The 23463-nt window shown below is 41.5% G+C and overlaps 1 long non-coding RNA gene across 1 annotated transcript; it reads left to right on the top strand.

Annotated features, from left to right (window-relative positions):
* Nucleotides 1-157: 157 nt before the first annotated feature.
* Nucleotides 158-22675, top strand: LOC309606670. The gene is made up of 2 exons (XR_014231996.1): nucleotides 158-10402; nucleotides 10737-22675. It is a non-coding gene; the product is annotated as an uncharacterized lncRNA (long non-coding RNA).
* The last annotated feature ends 788 nt before the right edge of the window (nucleotides 22676-23463 follow it).

The raw sequence follows: 23463 nt of genomic DNA, 5'->3' as shown, positions 1-23463 counted from the left end.
CGGCGGGGAAGCAGAGCCGCGCGCCGGAGGAGCGGGGGCTGGGATGGAGAGCCGCGGGAGGGGGCTCTCCCAGGAAGCCCCGCGGTGAGCACCCGCGCTTCCCCACCAGTGGCTGCCGCAGGCTGGGAGGCGGAGAGGTCACGTGCCGGCGGAAAGTAACTTGGAAGGGAGAGAATGAACTTCAAGGAGAAGAAAAAAGCACGAGACAACAAACCACCTCCCCACCCCCTCACCCGCACCTCCCTCGTCCCCCGTGTGTAAAATAAAGGTAAAGGAGGGAGAGGTGGCAGAGGGGCGTCGCTCCCTGCTGGAGACCTGGGGAGAGCTCGAGAAATCGCAGGCGACCAGCTGTGTAACCTGGTCGTTGGCAACGTCCCCCCAGCCTAGGGAGGCGCTAACCCAAAGTAGCTTTCCACTGAAGCCGCCCTTTGCCTACCCCCACCCGGCGCCTCCACAGCCGAGCAGAGGAACGGAAGACGAATGTAAACCAGTTGTTATGGAGATGCCGGTCGCTCTGAGGAGCGCAAGTGCCCTGGAAAGTCCCCAGACGCATTTCAGGTTTCGTCGTTTTGGCACCAACAGCAAGATTTTACTCTCCACCCAGAGTTCCCACGAAGGGGAGCCCACCAACGGCGTCACAGGCCTTGGCCGCGGCGCTACTGACTGCAGGGATGAGGCAGAGAGATGCTGCAGAAGATGGTGGACAGCCCTTAAGTTTCAGACCATCCAGCCCTTTCCAATTTCCAGTTTCTTTATGCCGATCAAAAGTGCTGTATCTGAATGACAATCGTGCTTCCTTAGGTGTGTAAACCTCAGTTACACGATAGGATGATTAGAAGCAAGAGAATATTGGCATTTAGTGGCTGCTTCAGGGTCCTGCTCCCCTCCCCCTCCTATTCCAGAAATGCCTTCCTTATGGGAAACAGGCTTTACTTCCTAATTCTGTATATGGACTTCTGTTCATTGGAATCTCCATTGGTACCGGGTTATCATTACTGTAAGTCCAGTGTTGAGTTGATATCACTCTAGAGATGTTTCCAGAGCCAACCTAGCTTATCCTAGGCTCCAGCCAAAATACATGTAGTATTCAAATGCTTATCAGACCTCATTAGGGACACTTCTAGACTTGCCAGGCTCCTAGAGACCTGAGATAGGTCATCATAAAAGGATGCCAGACACCTCCACAGTCACCAACACAACAGTTCCCTCCAACTAAAAGGACTGCTCAGATTGTCCACAAATTGCCACTTTTTGTCGATCCATGAATTAGCCAGCAGATGCTGCCCTAAGACTGGAACAGCTGGCACATACCATCCTCAGAGGTCTTGGGGTACAGGTTTTGTGGACAAAACTGGTTTCCTGAGGATGCAATTCATAATGCTTTAATTAAGTATTCAGTGTCTCCAGTACAGATCTGAACTCTTGAAATAACACAGGGAGATGATTACTCTACGGACATAATTACCCCCCACCGTCATCTATGTGATATATTTATATGGCTTTTTCCTCAGTAGTTGTGGTCTGTATAGAGACTATTAGTTACCTCTCTGATGGATCCTTATTCTGAAAATTAATGTCATGTTTTATGGTGGGATACCCTAAATTGTTAGCTCGGGTGCCTGGGGATTCAAAACATGAACAATTGATTAGTTTGAAATGATTTAGACAATACGTGATTGTGCTGAAAATATTTCCCAAGGAATATTTTTGACCACTGTCCTTCTTTCTTGGAATCATTACTAAAACCTACAACTCACGGACCAAGATGAGGGACAAGAGTTGTCATGTAACGAGAGTTGCTGTAGAGAGTTGAGGAGAGGAGTGAAGAGATGGTGTCTGACATACATATATTTTCCTCTCTTGATTTCTCAGTGATCTGAAGAAGAATTCTCTTCTCTTGGTTTGTTATCAGCTTTCCAGCTTTTAATCTCCATCCACTCACTTACATATTTTCTTTTTTTCCATCTGCAGAAATCCAGTTTCTAATATAAGCGAAGGTTGCAGTCATTTAATTTGTTAAGATAGATGCCAAGCACTGAACCTGCCACAGTTTTAATCTCAGGAGCACTTATTCCGGAGGCCATCTCATTTTCTCCACAAGAACCTAGTCAGCTATGATATGAATATCACACCTGTCTAGGTTCATCTGACCCCATTCATTTTTAGTAATGGTAAGAATATTTCAAACTGACCAGTAAACAAAGCTCGTTCCTTAAAGATTACCATGTAACAATGTAGCCAAATTTAAAGCAAAGTGTATTAATACAACCTAGAAGGAAGGATTTTGGCTTTCAAACCACCAGTACTGTTCTTTATTGGTGAATTGTTTGATGTTCACATGCAGTTTTCTACCAAAGCCATAGTCATAAAGTTTATCCTCTGCCTGTACCTTTATGAACAAGGGGTACAAAAATTAATAAGAAGGGGCTTATCAAGACTAGGAGGCACAAAACTATCATTAAGTAGATGTGTCAAGAGTCTCAGAATTAATGGGAGAGAGGAAACAAAACAGGAGTCTACAAAATCAGAAATGAAAAAGGACTCTTTTTGTTTAGGGAACTAACAGATGCTTGGAATATCTCTTGAGACAGTCTCCTCTCTCTTAATTTCTGAAAGGAAATTCAGCAAGTCACATTGAAAAGAATGGTTTGGGTACTCCCTCCCCCATGTCAAGGCAGAATGGATGAGATAGTACCTCATTCTTTCCTCCCAACTTTTTTCCCCAAATCTATTTGTTTGTACTTAACTGCCAAGCTCTCCATCTCACCTTGTGTTGGATAGATTATTTCCTTCCTTCCCCCTTACTTTTATTTCCTCTCCTTCCCCTTCAGTACTTGCTCTATGCCAGACACTTTGATAGGGGCTGATGATCCATATATTAAGATTTCCCGGGGCTTCCCTGGTGGCGCAGTGGTTGAGAATCTGCCTGCCAATGCAGGGGACACGGGTTCGAGCCCTCATCTGGGAAGATCCCACATGCCGCGGAGCAACTAGGCCCGTGAGCCACAATTACTGAGCCTGTGCGTCTGGAGCCTGTGCTCCGCAACAAGAGAGGCCGCGATAGTGAGAGGCCCGCGCACCGCGATGAAGAGTGGCCCCCGCTTGCCGCAACTAGAGAAAGCCCTCGCACAGAAACGAAGACCCAACACAGCCATAAATAAATAAATAAATAAAAATTAAAAAAAAAAAAAAAAGAATTCCCTACCCTAAAGAATCTCAGAGTCTAATGGACCCAAGATCTAATCTGTGAAGTCACTGAGTCAGGTGAAGATGATACAGTTGAAGAGCACATGCTTAATTATTGCCAAGAGGTCAACAGTTACCTTCTCCGAGCTAAGGATCAGTTGTTATAATCAATGAAGAAAAGTGTTCACAGAAAGGCTTCAGAGGGTGACAAAATTGCTGTCTTGGAGGCTTAGGAAAAAAAAAAAGCAAAACAAAAAAGGTAGCAGAAGAGTTCTGCTTATGATATAAGAAGTGATTCTGACCAGGTAGGAAGAAAGATTGGCTCTCTTAGTCACTTCCTGATCTATAATGGTTCTCCACAGGCAATAGAAGGAGAAGCAAAGAATCACGATGCACAAATTGGAAAGCTTTCTGAAAACAAGAATAGGCAACAATTGCCAAGAACCTGGTGTTGAGCTCATATCTAAAAAGAACTCAAGGAATCTTCCATCTACAAACCTAGTTTAGTTAGAAAGGAAACAATCAGAGCATCAAAAAGAAGCAAGCAAGAGAAAGGCTTCGAAAAGTTATGATTTAGTTGCAATAACCTCTGTGCATTCCTGAGTCTGACAAATAGCATGAGACAGAAGATCTGGATATGACTTAACTCAATTTCAGGAAAACCAGACAACCCTATAATGAGGCTGAAGCAAGACCACGTGGAATATTGAGGAAGAACTGAATGACTCTGTCTAAACCATCTTACAGACAAGAAATGAATAAAAGGAAGTCTGGGTGGCAAGTAGAGAAGTGATGTTGTTAATACGAAAAGTTGATAGGGGATTAAGACAGGTCAAGAACATGTCAGGTCAGGGCTTATGAGCAAAATATACTGAGCTAAATGTAAGATCATATTACAAAGTGAATAAAAAGAGAAAGCAAATCCCCAGGGTGTCACATAACTTGGGATCATGGAAAGGCAAGTGAAAACTAGTAAAAGTGTCTATATTGTGATAGGGCCTAACAAGGTATGTTTCAGATCAAATCTGCCTAGAACATCTGGAGGGAAACTTTCACAGGTGCAAAACCATGCTTCTCATAATTAACGTGCACATGAATCTCCTGGGCAGTTTGTTAAAAGTGGATTCTGAGTCTAGGGTGGGGACCAAGATTTGGCATTTTTAACAAATTCCCAGGTTGGACTGTTCTTCGCGAATGCTGCTTCAGCCTATGGTATTGTCTCCATTATGGCTTCACTGAAGACTAGCTAATCTCTTTATTAACTGAAGTGAATGCCAAATAACAAAAAATAATTCAAGGAAGAGACCTGTTCCTTTCACCCTAATGTTACACGAATCACAAACTCTAGCTTACTTTTCAACCCATTAATTCCAGAAAGTTCCTGAATACAATGGGCATCAACCTCTCATCAGTAACACTGCCATAGTTTGAATGTTTGTCATTTCATATGTATTGGAATAAAAGAAAAGAGAATGAGCTTGGAATATATTGGGCACATTGCAAAACTGAAAAAGAGTCAGAGAAAATTATTCTAGTCATGTAAAGAGGATTGGTTAGGTCATATTATGAGTCCTGAGCTCATTCTGGGTTTCTTTCTATAAATAGGATATTTTGGAACTAGAGAAGGCATAGCAGAAGGCAACCAGAATGACAGAGGGATTTGGGGAATTTGCTTCTGCTGAAAGGTTAAAGAAACTGGGTCTGTTTTCTTTTGTAAGGAGAGGAAAGATGGTACCTCACTGAGGTGCTATCATTCTGAAACTAGTGGAAGTAATAGGATGCGACAAGAGTACCTTATGGAAACAAGAGTAGAAGGATTCTGGCAAGGAATGAAGGCCAGAAGAATGGCTCTAGCTTTTCTAAAGGCCTTCAGTTAGCAGTGTTCCTATTGGCAAAATTCCACTAGTCACAAAAGGAGTGGTAAACACTGGATTTAGATCAGGAAATAAGTGAGAGATACAAAATGAGGCGGCAAGGAGGCATCTTATCTCTTTCTTCATTGAGAACATTTTCAAATGGGCATTGATTAATCCTATAGAAGCCCTGCACTCATAGCACATGATGAACTTTACTAACACTCCCCAGGCTCAAGGACTTTGCTTCTGTAACATATTTCTGCTTCCTCTTCATCCCCAAATGGTTCCATAAGTTCAGCAAAAAATGTAAATCATCAATTACAATATGCAGGACTCTTCCTCTAAGTTACTTTTTTTTTTTTTTGCATCAATCCTGGAAAACATTCTCTTTTTCAGTTGATAGAAAAGCATTGTCCAGGACTTTGCATATGAGATCCTAACATCTTCATCTGATCCCTGAAGTTCAGAGATGGAAGTACTTGCAAGCCACTCTGGTCAGTCCCATCATTTTAATTAATTAATTCATTCATTCATTTATTTATTTTTGGCTGTGTTGGGCCTTCGTTGCTGCACACGGGCTTTCTCTAGTTGCACGGTAAGTGGGGGCTTATCTTCGTTGCGGTGCGAGGGCTTCTCATTGCGGTAGCTTCTGTTGTTGCGGAGCAGGGCTCTAGGCGCGTGGGCTTCAGTAGTTGTGGCTCACAGGCTCTAGAGTGCAGGCTCAGTAGTTTTGGCGCACGGGCTTAGTTGCTCCGCGGCATGTGGGATCTTCCCGGACCAGGGCTCAAACCCGTGTCCCCTGCATTGACAGGCAGGTTCTCAACCACTGCACCACCAGGGAAGTCCCCCCATCATTTTGTAGCAGGGGAATATAGAACTCATTGAGTTGATAATCATGCAGCTTTGTCTATTTGGTACTGGAATATATACACTTAACAGAAACTTTGAAAATTCCCCAATGAACTATTCGGAAAATATTAGTCATACAATGAGTTAACTCAGAACTCTAGTCCTCTGTCTTTTCAATAAGACAACCCACGTGGGGGGAATTGCTCTAGGTCCACTGCTTTAAGTGATCTCGAGCCGCTGTGAATGGTCAGTAGTTCAGGTAATCAGGTGGGAGAAGGAGGCAGTTCTCCCTAGCTTCTCCTTGGAAATATATGATGCTATTATCTCTCTCTCTCTCTTTTTTTTTTTTTAAACATCGTTATTGGAGTATAATTGCTTTACAATGGTGTGTTAGTTTCTGCTTTATAACAAAGTGAATCAGCTATACAGATATATATATATATCCCCATATCTCCTCCTTCTTGTGTCTCCCTCCCACCCTCTCTATCCCACCCCTCTAGGTGGTCACTTTCTCTTTTTTAAAAATAAATTTATTTATTTATTTTTGGCTGCGTTGGGTCTTTGTTGCTGCGCGCGGGCTTTCTCTGGTTGCGGCGAGCAGGGGCTACTCTTCGTTGCGGTGCACGGGCTTCTCATTGTGGTGACTTCTCTTGTTGCGGAGCACAGGCTCTAGGTGAAAGGGCTCCAATAGTTGTGGCATGAGGGCTCAGTAGTTGTGGCTTGTGGGCTCTAGAGCACAAGCTCAGTAGTTGTGGCTCACGAGCTTAGTTGCTCGGCGGCATGTGGGATCTTCCCAGACCAGGGCTTGAACCCATGTCCCCTGCATTGGCAGGCGGATTCTTAACCACTGTGCCACCAGGGAAGTCCCTAATTATTGTTTTTAATTGTAGCTTACTTTCTGTTAGAATATTGTGACAAGCCAGTCTCAATTAACTATACTGTCCCCTCCCTCCCCCGCCCCCCCAACACACAGTGGCTGGTATATAATTGAAGCTTAATATAATTTTGTTACATGAATTGAAATTAAACTGATCCTTTTACCTCTGGGAAGACTAGTTTTCTAACCTCATGTAACATAGAAACCTAGATTGGAATGCAAAGTGAGACCGGGAGGAGAACATGGAATACCAATTGTCCTACCTTCCAGGAAGGCTTAAACCACATCTGGAGTCTCCCCTTCCCCCTTCTCCATCCTAGAAGGTAGCAGATGCATCCTAGAAGAAGCCTCGACAGAACATAGGCCAACTCCTTTCTACAATGGAGGTTATTCTTGAAACCCAAGAACTACAAATCAAAGATGGGGTATACACTGCAAATTAGGGGGGACTAATGCGATGACTCAGAGTCCCAGAATGGGTCTGAGTTTGCAAATCACTGAGGAGATGTTCCCAAAGTCTTGACAGATCTATGTTAAGGCAGAAACAAGGACATCTTATTCTCCAATATTACTGTGATTCAGAATCTAAATAGTGACCTGAACGCCAGAAATGTCAGCCAAGAAATAGAAAAAAGAATGAGCAGGCCAGAGATCTGGGTCTGAATAAAATAATTGTGAAAAGCCTGGAATTTCAAGAGAAAAAGAGGAATCTCTGGCCCCCATACTGGGCCTTTCTTGGTTCCTCTGCCTCTGTTTCCTGCCCTCTGTAAGGCAGGACACAAGTCTTGGAAAAGGGCTGCACTGGAAAGAACTCTCATTCCTACTCTATTACTCACTGTATTGTCTGACTTTGGCAAATCATTTTCTCTCTCTGGGCCTCAGTTTTTCTACTTATATAATGGCATTAGATTTGACATTTGTTATGTCAAACTGAATTACATTTGAGCTGAATTACATCTCCTCAAATTCATCTTTTGAAGTCCTGATCCTTAGTACCTCAGATGTAACCATATTTGGAGATTGGGTCTTTAAAGTTGTGATTAAAGTAAATGAGGATGTTAGGATGGAGCTCTAATCCAATACGACTGATGTTTTTATAAGAAGAAAGAGACAACAGGGATGCATGTGTACCGAGGAAAGACCATGTAAGGACAAAGCAAGAGGGTGGCCATGTGCACTCCAAGGAGAGAGACCTCAGAGGAAACCAACCCTGCTGGCACCTTGGTTTTGGCCTTCCAGCTTCCAGAACTGTGAGAAAATAAATTTCTGTTGTTAATGCCACACAGTTTGTGCTATTTTGTTATGGCAGCCCTAGAAAACGAATACATATTTCAAACTGCCATATTATCTGCCTTCCTAGTTCTGTGAAAGTTCCTTCAACAGGTTTAGTATTGGGGTCGATTGAAGATGACTGCAAATACTTTGACACTTCTGCCATCAAGAGGTGGGATCTATGTGCTCCTCCCCCAAATCCTGGTAGGCTCTGTGACTGCCTTGACTAATAGGATATAGCAAAATCCTATATGGGTGGCCCCATTCTCAGCATCACCTCAGGGTATAATTTGGACGCTTCTTCTCCACCACCAGGAAAAAAGGAATGCTTGGAGAAGGGAATATGCCATCTCTTTAAGGAGATTTCCCAGAAGTTGGACACACTGCTTTTGCTTATGCTTCATTGGCTAAACTTTCATCATGTGGCCAAATCTATCTGATAACATCATAGGCTGGCAAATGAAGACTTGATTCAGGATACCTAGGTGCCTGTTTAAAATTTAGGAATTCTATTACCTAGGAAGAATAGAGGATTACTGAGGAAAAGAAGTAGTCTTTGTGATGGTTACCATTTATTGAGCATTTATTGTTTCAAGTAAGGAATGATGCTAGGCAATTAGAATAGTTACCAGCCCTATGTGCTTAAGATTCGTATTCCCATTTACTAGAGGGGAAAGGGCAAACCTAGAAGTGACTTGCACGGAGGCGTGCAGCTAGTTAGTGCCTGAGGCAAGGTTGAAACCAGGTCTGTGTGACTTCAAGGTCTGTGCTCTTTTCACTCAAGCAACCCGGTTCTAGTCCTGGATTGACCAGTTAGTCACTGTGTGACCTCGAGCCAGTCATCTCTCCAAGCAAAGGCAGATTTATTGTGAAGCTAGTGGACTCTTGGAGAGAGATAGGGGTTTCTTGGAGCTGTGTGTGCTGGAGGTGGCATGGTGGGGTGGTAGGAAGTATCTCTAGGTAAGCAATTCTGGCAAATTGACAATAAGACCCAAGAAAAAAGGGATTCCACTCCTAAGCCTTCAACAATTTGTTGTGATCTCTTTTCTTATTCAAATATATTCACCCTTGGGCACAATGTTGTGTTCGTAACACTGTATTCTTTCTTAAAGAGAGCCCCCAAATTGTATATCCTTTAGGTCCCACCAAACATGGATCCATCCCTGTCCCCAGGTCAAAATCCAGGAAAGCCCAAGAGAATGAACTCCAGAGAAGTTTTGAATGAATGCTTGGGTCTGAGAAATGGCAGAGCAGAGACTGATCAGGAGGGCAAACCCCCTGGGAAGTTAGGTGGGGTTTTGAAAGTAGAGCAAGGCAGGCCCTCCCCAGGAACTTCTCCCACATTCCTCCAGAGAAGGAACTCTTTCCCACTGGCATATTCCCATGGTCCTATCTGTCCTTTAGCCCATAGCACACTCTGCCTTCTGAGAGAATTACTTGTGTCCATGTCTGTCCCTCCACCCAGAGCAGCAGCTTTTAGAAAGCAGAAACTAGGTTTCCTTTACCCCTATAAATTCCTAGGACCCCAGCAAGAGATCTGGCACAGAGGAGGAGTTAATAAATAGTTGTTGAATTAAATTGAATTGAGGAAACTGCGGACTCAGGGACACAAAAAGGAACAAAAAAAAGCAAAGTTACTCATTTCTTTATTGTGTGATGTTCACCTGGCCTCAGTTTCCTTCTGTGAAATGACAGCCTTAGACCTATTGATCTCCAGGAGGGCAATTCTGAACCTGACAGCAGTGAACTAATTAACATCTCTGCACTCTCTATTCTCAGAGTGTAGGCTTTATACCTTGAATTGAGGTGAAATCCAATCTGGAGAGCTCATGTTCATTAAAAAGGCCTACGGAATTGCTTGGAAGTGTCAGATGCTGGCCTGCCCAAGTTCCAGCAGGGATAATTGCGTTCTGACAACTTCAAGTTCCCCTGCACTGTTCAATTGGATAAGGTAGGCTTTGCTTCCCATCTCAAATTATTTTGCACTGCTGTCCTTGGGTGTTAAACAGAGATGTCACCTCATTTGTAAGCCATTTTGCTCTTTCTTTTGAAGAACTATGTAGTTTTGCTGAGGTTTAACAATACTTTTGACCCATTAAGACATTGTATGACTTCAGGTAATTACCATGGATGAAAGGTGTGCCTACATACTATATAGGGCTATTTTACAACCTTATTATTTGTTAAAGAACGACACTGAGACATGAAAATTCCTTCACAGTGACTGATCCATGTGTTTATGGGAGGAGAATGAAATGCGAAGAGAATTTGAACTTCCCTTCTGATAGAGGCATGGACTTGCCTCTAAAAATTGCCAGGGGTCACATGTGTTACCTCGTTAATAAAACAACTGTAGATTCCAGTGCGTTATACATTTGTGTCTTTTTTTTTTTTTTTTCCTTAAAGATTTATTTATTTATTTTTTATTGATTGATTGATTGATTGCTATATTGGTCTTTGTTTCTGTGCTAGGGCTTTCTCTAGTTGCGGCAAGCGGGGGCCACTCTTCATCGCGGTGCGCGGGCCTCTCACTATCGTGGCCTCTCTTGCTGCGGAGCACAGGCTCCAGACGCGCAGGCTCAGTAGTTGTGGCTCACGGGCCTAGTTGCTCCGCGGCATGTGGGATCTTCCCAGACCAGGGCTCGAACCCGTGTCCCCTGCATTAGCAGGCAGATTCTCAACCACTGCGCCACCAGGGAAGCCCTACATTTGTGTCTTAAACACCCTGAACATAACCTGAATACCTTCTAATCTAATAAAGGAATGAGAACGTGTGAAAGGTACTGGAAACTGCAGTGGCTCCATAAATATCGCTATGATCATGATTACATTTATTGGTTTATTTTCTGGCTTCATCATGGAATGCAGAAACAGGGGAAGTAATGTGCCATGGCTTGCCCTCATATTCAGTTCCATCAAGATACATCTGTAAAATCATTTGTTTAATATTAAGGCGGTAATTTAACCCATTTTATGAAGCTTTATTTTATTAGCAGCTGCTGTAATAGGTTTGCATCTGATCATCTTTCTTTGGTTATAATAATAACATCCTTATCCTCTTAATGATGAAATTTTCTCTACCTCTTTGGTGTCTGTGCTAATTGCTATCTATTGTAATATTTAAATTCAGGATTAGAATGAGTTTCTTTCTTCATCTGTAGCTCTTAAAAAAGTCAAGTTGTGAACACAGTGACACCAAATCAAACCCTAACTCGAGGCCTATAATAATCTTACTTAACAGCTCAATGACTCCACTGTTATAAATAGATGGTTCATCCCTTCCATCGTCAAATGTTTACTGAGCACTTCCTTTGGCTAAGTATGGGTAATGAAAAGATCACTGTACCAGATGTGACCCTGTTACCCGTCTCCTCCTTGACATGGATAGTATATATCTTGGAAGAACTAACAATTTCACAAAATGTATCTGGAGTTCAGATGAATGAAGATGGGGCATGGAAAGAGGAAAGGGGTGCTGATCATGAATTACAAAGTAAAGTCCCCGTAGGAGGTCTTCTTAACTCTGTTTGGACTTTTTCTGGAATTTCTTTTTAGAAAAATGCACCCATTTTCCGAGTTTTGCTTGCGATTTTAGAGTATTTACAAACCCACAGAAGTTTCTCCTTGTGACCCAGCTCCATAATAGTATATTTGGGTGAAACTGAGAAAACATTTAAGTTGCTACCCAAAGCATGCCATGTGTTGCCTGTAAGATTTCCCACATGATTATTGATCTTGCCTTGGAGTTTCTTGCATTGCTCAGCACGTCACCCAAGATGGGAAGCTTCCTGCTAAAAGGCCAGATTGTCTTTATGACCTTAAATTTATCATCATTATTATAATCAGTCAAAATTCTCCTAATTTTGTGACCATTTTATTGATGGTTAGAAAATCTTTGGATTATATATACTTTTTTAGTGATTATGATCTGGTTTAGTTAAAGGACTATCAATATTACCCTTTAATTTAGGAGACTGCAGTCAGAAGTGTGACATGGTATTAATATTTATACAACTTCTAGGCCAGACCTGTTCACCTGTGTTTTATTTTCCTACTGTCATGACTTTAGCAAAAAGAAGCAGGCAAAAATGCTCATGGATGGTCATGAACTTAGGGTCGGTAACTGTAGAAGGGTTCTTGGGGAGCCTGTGTCCTACAACCAAGGCAAACCAAGGCAAAATCAAAATCTCTCTTATCATGGGTTTATGATTGAGGTGTGTGTGCATGTGCCTCTGTGTGTGTGTGTGTGTGTGTGTGTGTGTGTGTGTGTGTGTGAGTGAACACTCTGATCTCTTCAAGGAGGGAGAGAGGGAATTTGACTGTCTATAGAGGGACTTCTTCCAACTGGTAAATGCTCAATAAATGTGTTGGTTGGGTGACAAAAGTACCAGATACGTATAAGGAAGATACTTGGTTTATTGCAAGTAGTCTTGAAAGTCACTAATCTTCTATTTAATTTAATTAATGAATATACACTGTCTACACAGGCCATAAATTGTGCTGTGCTCTCTGAGTGATTCAAAGATGCATGATATCTTTCTCTGAAGATATTTACTGCTAGTGAAGGTTGGGAAGCACATGGACAGCCACTATACCTTCTTGCTCCCACATCAGACATTTCTAATCGATCATGGTGCTCTTTCTGTCTGAATCTGGATTTGGTCTCAAAATCCTTTTATTTTTATTTATTTATTTGCCAAGCCGCATGGCATGTGGAATGCAGGATCTTAGTTCCCCGACCAGAGATCAAACCCACGCTCCCTGCAGTGGAAGCACGGAGTCTTCACCACTGGATCACCAGGGAAGTCCCTCAAAATCTTCTTAAATTCAATGCTCTAGGCAGCTCTTTCCAATCAATCTGAGTTGGAACAAGCAATAAAATCCATTTTCCATCCTGACTCTAGGGGAGGGACAGATATATACACAGATGCCTATGTTATCAGGTAGATCACATCATTGATAAAAATAGATATTCCTTAAGTATTTACTATATGCTGGATCAAATTCTCAACAATAGATTGTGGTAGTAATGTCCTGAAGATGAAAACTACTTAAGGAAATCCTACTGGGACCTTCTTTTGAAAAGCAAAAAAAATCACTTTGAAAGAAAATCATCATCCTCTGATTGATTTGTTTGACGAGATCAACTGTGTATAGAATTTTTTGTGTGTACCACACGCATATGAAGGGAAATAGGGTGCAATTTCAATTGAACTCCTTCACTGGAGTATGAGATGAAGCAGAACAAGTAGGAAGGAGTGGTTTTTCAAGGAAAAACAATTCAGAGTAGGAAAACAAAATTAAAACACTCAGTGAGAGTGAATGGAAAGAATATGGAAACTAAAATTACAATACGAATCTCTTCTCCCCTCCATTTGACATAGAAAAAAATATTCATTTTTCTTTCCTTTCCTGATGGAAAAAAAACCAAAACCTGATTCTTGTTAGATTGGCTTTTGTAGGAAAGTCTACTCAATATGTTAATAAAGCATAGACTACTTTTTAAAGTAAGACATTCAATTTAACTAGGTGCTATAGACTGAATGCTTGTGTCTTCCCAAAATTTATGTGTTGAAACCTAATCCACAGTGTGAAATTTGGAGGTGAGGCCTTTGGGATGTGATTATGTCATGAAGGTGGAGTCCTCGTGAATGGGACTAGTGCCCTTCTAACAGAGGCTCCAGAGGGCTCCCTCAACCCTTTCCTCCATCTGAGGATACAGTGAAAAGAAGGCTGTCCATGAACTAGGAAGTGGGTTCTCGCAACACACCAAATATGCTACAGCCTTGATCTTGGACTTCCCAGCCTCCATAACTGTAGTAAAATTCTGTGTTTATAAGCCACCCAATCTATGCTGTGCTGTTCTAGCAGCTGGAACAAACTAAGACATGAGGACTTTCCTTAGTACCCATAAGAGATTTTTAAAAGATGAGGGTATGCACACAGTACAAAGAGAAATATTACATTAGCAAAAGAGTCCTGGGTATGTTAAAATTTTGTTAAAAAATAAAATAGACATGCATATAACTAAGCAGAAAATTTTGGACCCCATGGGGCTGTCCCACAATAACTTTATGTTCTAGTGCTTTCTTTCTTTGGAGGGAATTCTTGGCTTAAAACAAATTTGGATCAGTCACTGATCACCTATCATGTGCCACATAATAATAATAGTTATTTGAGTGCTTCCTGAATGCCAGGGACTGCTCAGAGAGTTTATGTGTCTTAACACTTAATCTTTAACAGTCCTGTGGGATAGATACTGTTATTGTCCTCATCTTACAGATGATGAAACTGAGGCAGTGAAAGGCTAAGTAATTTGGTCAAAGTCATGCAATTAGTGAGTTATAGAGCTAGAATGAGAGCCCTCATAGCCCGGTCCCTGTGCCTGCATTCCTAACTGGAATGCTTTACAGCCTCAGATGGGAAATTGAGGCCACAAACTGGTGCTCTGTGTTTCCTGGGATCGTTTCACTTTGAAACATTACTATTAGGACTATTTGCCTTCATAATTACATTTATCCTTTTAAGACTATATGTAAGTAGAAATGCAAGGATGACCAAGACTTGGTATTTGCTCCCAAATCCATGATCTCATTCATTCATTCATTTTCAATAAAAATTAATTTTGGAGTTCTCTCTCTTGGTTTTCTTATTTCAGTGGCTACTCCTTGGTCTTAGTTTGCTGAATTTTTTCTCCACCCCCAGACTTCTAAATTATGGGGTTCAGTTCCTGGTTTTAGCTTTTGGTGTTTTTCTCTGTTTACAATCAGTTTTCAGTTGACTAAGTCTCATGACTTTAAATACCTTTTATATAATTTGACTCTAAAATGTATACTTCCATCTCAGACCCCTCCATTTAACGCTAGCCTGATATATCCTACTGCCTACTTGATAGACACTTCGATATCTAATAAGCAGCTCAAATTTAACATGCCCCAACCTGCACTACAGATCCTGCCCTCACCTCCAAAATCTGCTTCTCCCATGAATGGTCTTCCCACATTGTCAATGGCAATTTTATTTTCCTAGTTGCTCAGGGTAAGAATCTCTCTTCCTCTCACATCCCATTTCCAATCCATCAGCAAATCCTTTCAGCTCTTTATCACTGAAATATAACCAGAATCTGACAAATTCCTGCCACTCTCCCATATTCTCTTTGTTCATGCCATCATTACCTCTCACCTGGGTTTTTTCATCGGCCTCTTAATCCGCCTACCTGCTCCCACCCTGGCCCATTTCAGTGGTGTGTCTCTAGTATCCATCCCTCAGCATAGCACTCAGAGAGATCATTGTAGAATCAAAGTCAGGTCATGTTGCCCTTCTGATCAAAACTCTCCAGGGGCTTCCAACTTCATCTGGCACAGCAACTGATATTCTTACAGACTTATTATGACTCGGTCCTTAAAGAACTTGTAAGGCCCTACATTTTCTTCTTCCTCCTCAAGGCTCCCACTACTTCTCTGACTATATCTCCTTCCACTCTCCCCCTCATTCATTTTGTTCCAACTACGCTGCTTTCCTTACAGTTCTTTAAACACAGCAAACACAGTCCCTCTTCGGTACCTTTGGACTTGCTGTTCCTTTGCCTGGATGCTCTTGTTTTAGACAACCACATGACTCACTCTCTGACTCTTTCAGTTCTTTGGTGAAAGGACACTTTGTCAGAGAGGTTTTTGACCACCTCAAGCAATATGTACCATATCCTCACTGCCTGTACTTCCCTGACATCTCCTGTCACATTATTCTGTTTCATTTATTTATTTCTTCTAAAGCATTTATCAGTGATTGGCACTTTATATCTTTATTTGTTTATTGTTTGAATTGCTCCATCAGAAAGCTAGCTTGATGAGAGCGGAGACTTCCTCTGTTTTGCTTCCTGTTGTATTTCAAGCTCTTGGAACAGTATCTTGCACATAGGTGGTGCTCAATAAACACTTGTGGAATGACTGACTGACTGAATAAATGAATGAATAAGAATCTACTGTGAACCAGACACTGGGCTCAGCACCATGGGTTTAGCAGTGAGCAAGACAGACATGGTTCCTGCCTTCGTGACTCATGCTCTACATTACTTATCAGCATTCTTATTTTCCCTAGAATGCAGCCCAAATTTCTTTTACAGTCAGTTGAAAATGGAGAATGAAGAAAAGTGGAGAAAAATACAGTGGTATGGTCAGATGATGGCTAAGGAAAGGGAAGGGTAAAGGTTTTAACGTACCATGTGTTACAAGGGGTTTAATATTCCTGTACTCTATTACTGTCATCAGTACTGGAGTTTGGTGAGGAAGGCTTCAGATACAGCCTCTTCTGAAATTTGCCCTGTGGACGCTTCTTACTATGCTCCATCAAGGAAAGGAAGAAAGAAGTCAAGCCAAACTGCCATGACAGTTGCTTATCACATAGGCATTACTCACAAATGCTTTCTTTACCCCATATCATTCTTAGGGTACATTCTGCATGGAAAATTCACACCTTGCTCTTTGCTTTGTTTCACTGAATATCTACCTCCTCTTTTTGGTTTGTTCATGTTTCCAGTGTTTCACGTATAGCAAACCCCAGGGGCAACACATGCTGCCTGAATTCTCAGGAATAAGTTGGAAATTTGGAAAATTATCCTCCATGTCTCCATAGAAAATTCTTGGGCCCTCCCCTGCCCCTTTCCTGTCTGACTTTTTAAAAAGCTGATTTATTTAGGGACAGTGGCTTTTCCTTAGTTCTCCAGTCACTTCAAGGTGTGAAGAGGCCACTGTAGGAGCCTTGCCCAGTAGAGGAGCAGAAGTAAACTTCAGAATTCTTTAAGACTCATTGACATTTCAGGCATGGCTTAGAACAGTAATTGATTACTTTGCTGCTGTGGAAATGGGCCTTTTTGCATTCAGCTGTGTGGTTCAAGGGGTCAGAAGATAGAACCACAATTTTTTTAGCTAGTGGGAGTTCCCTGCAGTTACAAAATACTGAAGTTAATTTTGCTTCTGGAGATTAAATTAGGCATGGAGGACAGTCATAATTTGTCTGGGGATTTATGGGTACAGATCAAAATAACAACAGATATTGTAACATGGGAAATGTTCTGGCTCAGTGGGAGATTTTTCACCTGATTTCTATCAAGTAACATCTTTGCTAGATATGGAGGACTTTTCTTTTTGAACCACCATTGTCCTTTCAAGTTGCCTGGGCTAATGAGTGTTTTGGTCACTGAAGGAGAGTCACAAAGTGGGTTGGATAGGAATGAACAAAATCTTAGGGAACAAATGTGGATCACTTTTGTACCATCACTGGGTGATCATTGGGCACACGCAGGCTATCAGTGGGTGATCCCCAGCAGATGATGATAAGAAAACTAATATACGTGCTCAGGTTAGCTGGTGCCCATGGATCACAGGAATGGAGAGTGAATCACCTGAGGGCACCGACCCAGTTCTCTGCTGGTGGTGCCTTTGGGCTGATGGTACTTTGGTCGAGTTCAGCCATCTCTCCTTATTCTGTTCTAACCCAGTCTGTCTCAATCATCATCTCTTTTCTTAGTCCTAGAATCTTTACTTGGTCTGGAGAGTAAAGACCAAGAGAAATCATTTGTACTTACAAATCTTTTTCTGACTTATACTTGTTTCACAGTTCTTGAAACTCAAGAGCCAAACACTTTTCTACTTTTCTCCGCTGGTTCCATGCTGACACCCTTGTTTTAGAAAAGGGTTAACTCCTGTGTAGTTGCCAGTGCTGAAGGGTCACAGAGTTCATGTGAAGAAATGAAATGAGGGATGAAGGTGAAAGTGGAGTGGGAAGGTAGTGGATAACAGTTCAAAATGTTCTCTTGCCCTAATACCATTTAATTTGCTGGTAAGACTCTCTCTGACAAACACTGGGCCAAACCTTTTATCAGGCATCTTATTTAACTTTCATAACCACCTATGGAGAAGGTATTATTTTCTGATTTAATAGATGAGACAAAGGAAGCCCAGAGAGGTTAAGTAACATATCCAAGATCATGCAACAAATAACTGACAAAACTGGCTACAAAGTCAGGGCTTTCTAATTCCCAAACCCATTTGCTTAAACACTCATTCACCACCTCTATCACCAGCCTGGAGAGATGCAATTTGAGCAAACAATGCTGCGCCTTCTCCTTTATCTCATTTCTCTATTTCTAATATGCGGGTAAATTGAGGGTTTATCTACATTGGTGCTGCAGGGCGAACATTCCTTTTGGCTCAGGCATGGGCTGTGTGGTAAAGGGTACACAGGTTGCTGGAATGTTAAGAGGCCCAGCTTCTTATTGCTACCTGAGCCCGGGCAGAGGTGTCAGCTTTTCGTTTATCTCCTGGGGGTGTCTCCTACAGAATCCCCAGGGACCCTGAGGCACCCACCCAGCCTAAGGGCTGTCCTTCCTTAGGAGGCCGTGGAAAACAGCGAGCAATTGTTTTTTTCCCTTTCACTCACAACTCTCTCTCTTTTCACCTGGTCCTCCTTCTAGTAAACTCTATTCTTCCATTTTCCTCTGGATGGCTACTCTGGCCCCATGCCATCTCCACGGGAAAACAAGGAGCCCTCCTCTCTGGGATAAGTGATTTCTCATTCCCCACTGGAGCTCCCTCAGTAGATAAGGATTTTTGGCATGTTTTCAAGGATGTTGCAGCTGAATTATCCACCTCTGTGCTTTCTTGCATTTGCTTTCATGACATTTCTTCCATTCTCCATTGTTCCTTGTAACTTCTGTTGATGACAAAAGATACCCTCCATTTACATTTAAAAAGGGTAGTGCTCCGTTGTAAAGCCAGAACAATAGCTACTGAAGCTCAGCTTCAGTCCCACTTACTCAATTGAAGAGTCGTTTAATATTTTAATAAAATAAAGACCTCTTTTAGTACCTGCTGCTGGGTCTGTGAAATTTATGATGCGTCTTTTATATTCATTTCCACGTTTAAGTTCTAATATTTTCCCTCTCTCCCCTGAGCAGCTTAATACACTGCAGGGAACACTTTCCCTTGATCATGAAAACAGTATTTTTAAAGGTAAGTGGGGCTTTTAGTTTAAGTATAACCAAGGGACTCATTAAGGAATGTGTTCAATGTCCCAGTACCTGGATTCTTGCTTCTAAACTACTACTATATATACTTGAGTTTAAAATATTGTTATCCGATCATTTCTGGGGGGTGAGTGGAGGGATAAACCATTTGTGTTAAGGTTAATGAAAAGTCAGTAATACCTTCAAGCTGATCCCTGCAAAGGTTCAAATGATGATATTATCTTGGTGAAGTTAGATGGTCTTCAAGGCTTACAGCTTCTGAAACCATTACCCAGAGAGAAGTATTATTCTCTCAGAGGCAGTTTCATATTAATTAGGTGTCTTAAGATTGCTGTATAAATTGCCATTGTCAGTTTATCAGTTCATGAGAAGAAATGTAATAATCCTTTCAACTGGAACACTTGTATGGCAAGAACCAGCACATTCTTTCTCTGTACAAAGACCTACCTATGAAACCAAATTATAACCAGATAATTGTATGGGAGCACAGAATCAGAATAAAGGAGATTAAATTGATTCCAGCGTCAGGCTAAGATTGCCTGACACAATGGTGGTTCTCCACGCAGACTATATCTCTGAGACCAGTGGAGTTTACGAAATTTTCAACATCTCAGACCTAAAATTAGGGTCAGGCATTTGTATTTTTTTCTTAAAAACTCTACATGTGATTTTCTTGGTCGGTCAGGGTTGAGACCATCAATCTGATACACAGTTGTCTCCACAACAGGAATGATTTGGCAATGGTGTCATATTATCCAAAGTCCACTGGGCAAGACTCTATCTCTCCTGGATGGTGGTTAGAATCACAACACCAAGATTTGCCTTGGTTATTTCCCTTTGCCTGGTGTTACCAGGATGAACAATTCTCTTCTTAGATAAGTTTTTGCATTTAGTCAAATGTTTGCTCTGACCAGAGTCCTTTCAATTTTAGATAGCTTTGCCCATCTCTGCTCTGATCCAGTGCGCCCTGATCATACAATTAAATCTTCTGTGCACACGCAATCTTGTCTCCTCCCCTGGAAGTTTTGAGGGCCCCATGTTATTTTAATTCCATGTTCCACTTTTTCAACCAAGAAAAGCAAATTAGCAGAGAAAGGAAGATTTTTTTTCCCAGTTATGTAAGTTTATGCAGAGAGAAGCTATCCCATGGAAATATGTATTTACAGCCATAAGGACCACAACCAGAGGCTAGCATCCCTTTCCCCAGATTGTAGCCAGAATGATCTTCCTTAAACATGAATTTGATCATGGCGAACCCCTTCAGTGAATGTCCTAGGCTTTCATGCTTAAATCTAAACTCTGAAATCAGCTTCCAAAGCCTTCCACGGTCTACACACTGCTTGTTTCTCTAGCTACATCACTCTCCCACACTCCACAATCACGCTTCAGCCGTTTCTGGATTTTGTTTGATTCCTCAAATGTGCTGACCTCTTCCTTTTTCTCTGCCTAGGACACGTCATCCTCTTCTTGCCAGTTAGCTCTTCCTCTTCTTTTGTCCTCAACCTCAATGTCACTTCCTCTGCGAGACCTACCCTGATTTCCTCATCCAGTTTAGAAATGTTAGCTATGAACTCTCATGGCACCCTGGATTTCCATGACTATAACTCATATCATGTTTTTAAAAATAGCTCAATGACTTGCCATGGCTTTTAGGATGAAGTACAAATTTGGGTTAATCCTTAACCAACCAGCCAGCCTTCCACTTGAGATCTTACTCCTTTACCCTGTGGCCCACCCTTTCTCAAAGATCTTTTATTTCAGCCACCTTGGTTACTTCTTAGTCATTTATAACTGCCTTCATCACCAGTCAACCTACTATAAAATATCTTGGCCTTTTATATTGGATTCATATTATAATCACAACAAAATATATATTCTTTGCAAGTCACCATAGACAAAGTAGAGAGGTGGATATTTCCAAGGTGGATTTAGTTCAAAAATTTTAAGACATTCCCTTTCTTTACTCCTTCTGAGTTTAATTTCTAGAGACAGCCACTCTCATTGTTGATCAAAAATTGCTACTACCCCTGACTCTGTCTTTCCTGAATTAAAGTAGGGAGAGAGAACTCTTTTGTAAGCATGAGGCCCCAGTCAGCACATTTCCCAGCCTTAACTGGGAGGAAGCTAACATATCGATGTGTCTGCTTTAGACATAGCCCAGATTTTCCAGTACTGTTAGGATTTCACGTAATCTAATATTTTTCAATATTGGCATTTGTGTTATATGTTTTCTTAAATGGGAATTCATTTTTAACACTTTTAAAAATGTTAATAAAACACAAACATTTCCAAAAACATCCCCTGTCAAGCTATATAACTGTGTATAACCAGGTTTCTCTGGTTTGGTAAATACTGTTGCCATATACTTAGAAGCTTCATTTTTCGCTAGCAGTTGTGTAAAGGGAACAATGTCCCTTCAGCCTCCCTCTAATCCTGGGTGTCCATTCTCTCTTCCCATATACCCCACTTTTTAGAAAGACCTGGATTCAATCATGGTTCACTCCCTTACTTGCTGTGCTGTTTGGATTCTCAGTCTCCTCTCTAAGGGCTAATACAATGCAATGCGGGGAAACTAACTGAGATGATGCATGTAAAATGTTCGGCATGGTTCCGGCATAGATCAAGATGAAAAAGATGAGAGTCGTGTTGATTTCCCTTCACACTGAATTCTTCATTTAGAACACGTCTTCAAGCCTCCATGCTATTGCGTACACTGTTCCTTCCACCAGGAAGCCTTTCCAAACCCTGTCAGAGTTAGTCCCTCCTTTCTCTGGGTATATCCACAGCCCCTGTGTTCGTATCACTCTCATAAAGCTTCTCCCTCTGGGTTGGAAATCATTTACTTGCCCCCAAAGCTGTGAGCCCCTCTAGGGGATAGGCACTGCTTTCTCATTTTTGTGTCCCTAGGGATAAAAGTTGTACCTACCTCAGAGGTTGTTGTGAGGATTAAGTACCTGCAGAACTCCTAAAAAAGAGGAGTGCTCAATGAGCATTAGCTACTGTTATTATTTTTATGATTATTATTAATGTCCAGCACAAAGATTTGTTCAGAGCAAGTACTCTATATGAGCTGAATGAATGAAAAAATGAGTAGATGAAGATATGAACACTTTTTTTCTCATTATGGTAGCTGAGCATCTTAGAAACAAAGAGTGCCATTGCCCTCTGTTATTTTGGCCTGCCCAGCATTCATCTCCTTTTTATGGTAACAGCAACTCTGTTTTCTTTTGAGGAGCCATCCTTGTCTGTGCATGTGGTTCAGAGGGTATTAAATCACCCCCTCAGCTCCAGACTGAGTAAGCAATCCAGATCTGATCATTCAGCATACTCTGTTCCCAGTTCGCCGTGACATTGTTCTTGGAGTATTGGTACATTACCCAACTTTGTCCAGTGAGAGTCAGAAGTAGGACTTTTGTTAGCTCTATGGGAAAAGAAGTGGTATTTGCCCTGGGGTTGCTAATTCACTCAGATATAAGCCTGGTGCTGCTGGTGACCATCTTTACTGCTGGTGGGAGAGAATCAGCCCCACTCAGGGAGGGGGTGGGCCTTCCGCCTGGCTGTCATTGAGTAGGTGACATGTCACATGTCACACAGAGCAAAGCAGAACCAAAAGACAGAGACAGATTCTCAGTGATATCTCCTGAGCACTTGGATTCAGCCAAGCCTGAATCCAGATCTACTCCTGAACCTTTTACATCAGTGTGTAACTTAGTTACACACTGATGTAAAAGGTTCAGGGGTAGAGCTGGGGGATCCCCAAGACTGGGGATCCCTACGACTCTTTCAGGTGTCTGCAAATTTAAAACTACTTTCATAATAGTAAGATGTTATTTGTCTTTTTCACTCTCATTCCCTCAGGAGTGTGCAGTGGAGTTTCAGGGGCTAAGTTATATGTGATAGTGCAGTGGATTGAATGTAGAAGCAGATACAAGAATGTAGCTGTCTTGCATTAAGTCAGGCATTGAAGAGATTTATAAAAATATGAAATGATATGGCTCTTTTCTATTTGGGGGGAATATAGGTATTTTTCAATATTTTTCCCATTTTTCAATAAAAATATGCTGTTTTGTAAACATATAATGGGTTTATAATTATTTAAAAAATGAATACATTAATACATATTTAAAAATGGTTCTCAGTATTAATTCCTAATATGGTAAATATTGATAGATATAACCCATATAAACAAAAACTCTTGGGGAATCATCAATAATTAAGTGTAAGAGGATTCTGGAACCAAAATATTTGGGAACCACTGAGTTACACAAACAAGTAAGTTCCATTTTTTTGCTAAGGACATTTTTAGTTGGGTCTCTGTCACTTTCAAATGAAAGAGTCTTGATACTGTGTATAATTTCATAGGAAAATAATATTGCCCTGAGAAGTTGGGGGATATTCTA

The sequence above is a fragment of the Balaenoptera borealis genome (assembly GCF_965194805.1).
Source record: "Balaenoptera borealis genome assembly, chromosome: 11".
NCBI lineage: Eukaryota > Metazoa > Chordata > Mammalia > Artiodactyla > Balaenopteridae > Balaenoptera > Balaenoptera borealis.
Note: the sequence above shows the minus strand (reverse complement) of the source record. Positions and strands in the feature narration are given on the sequence as shown.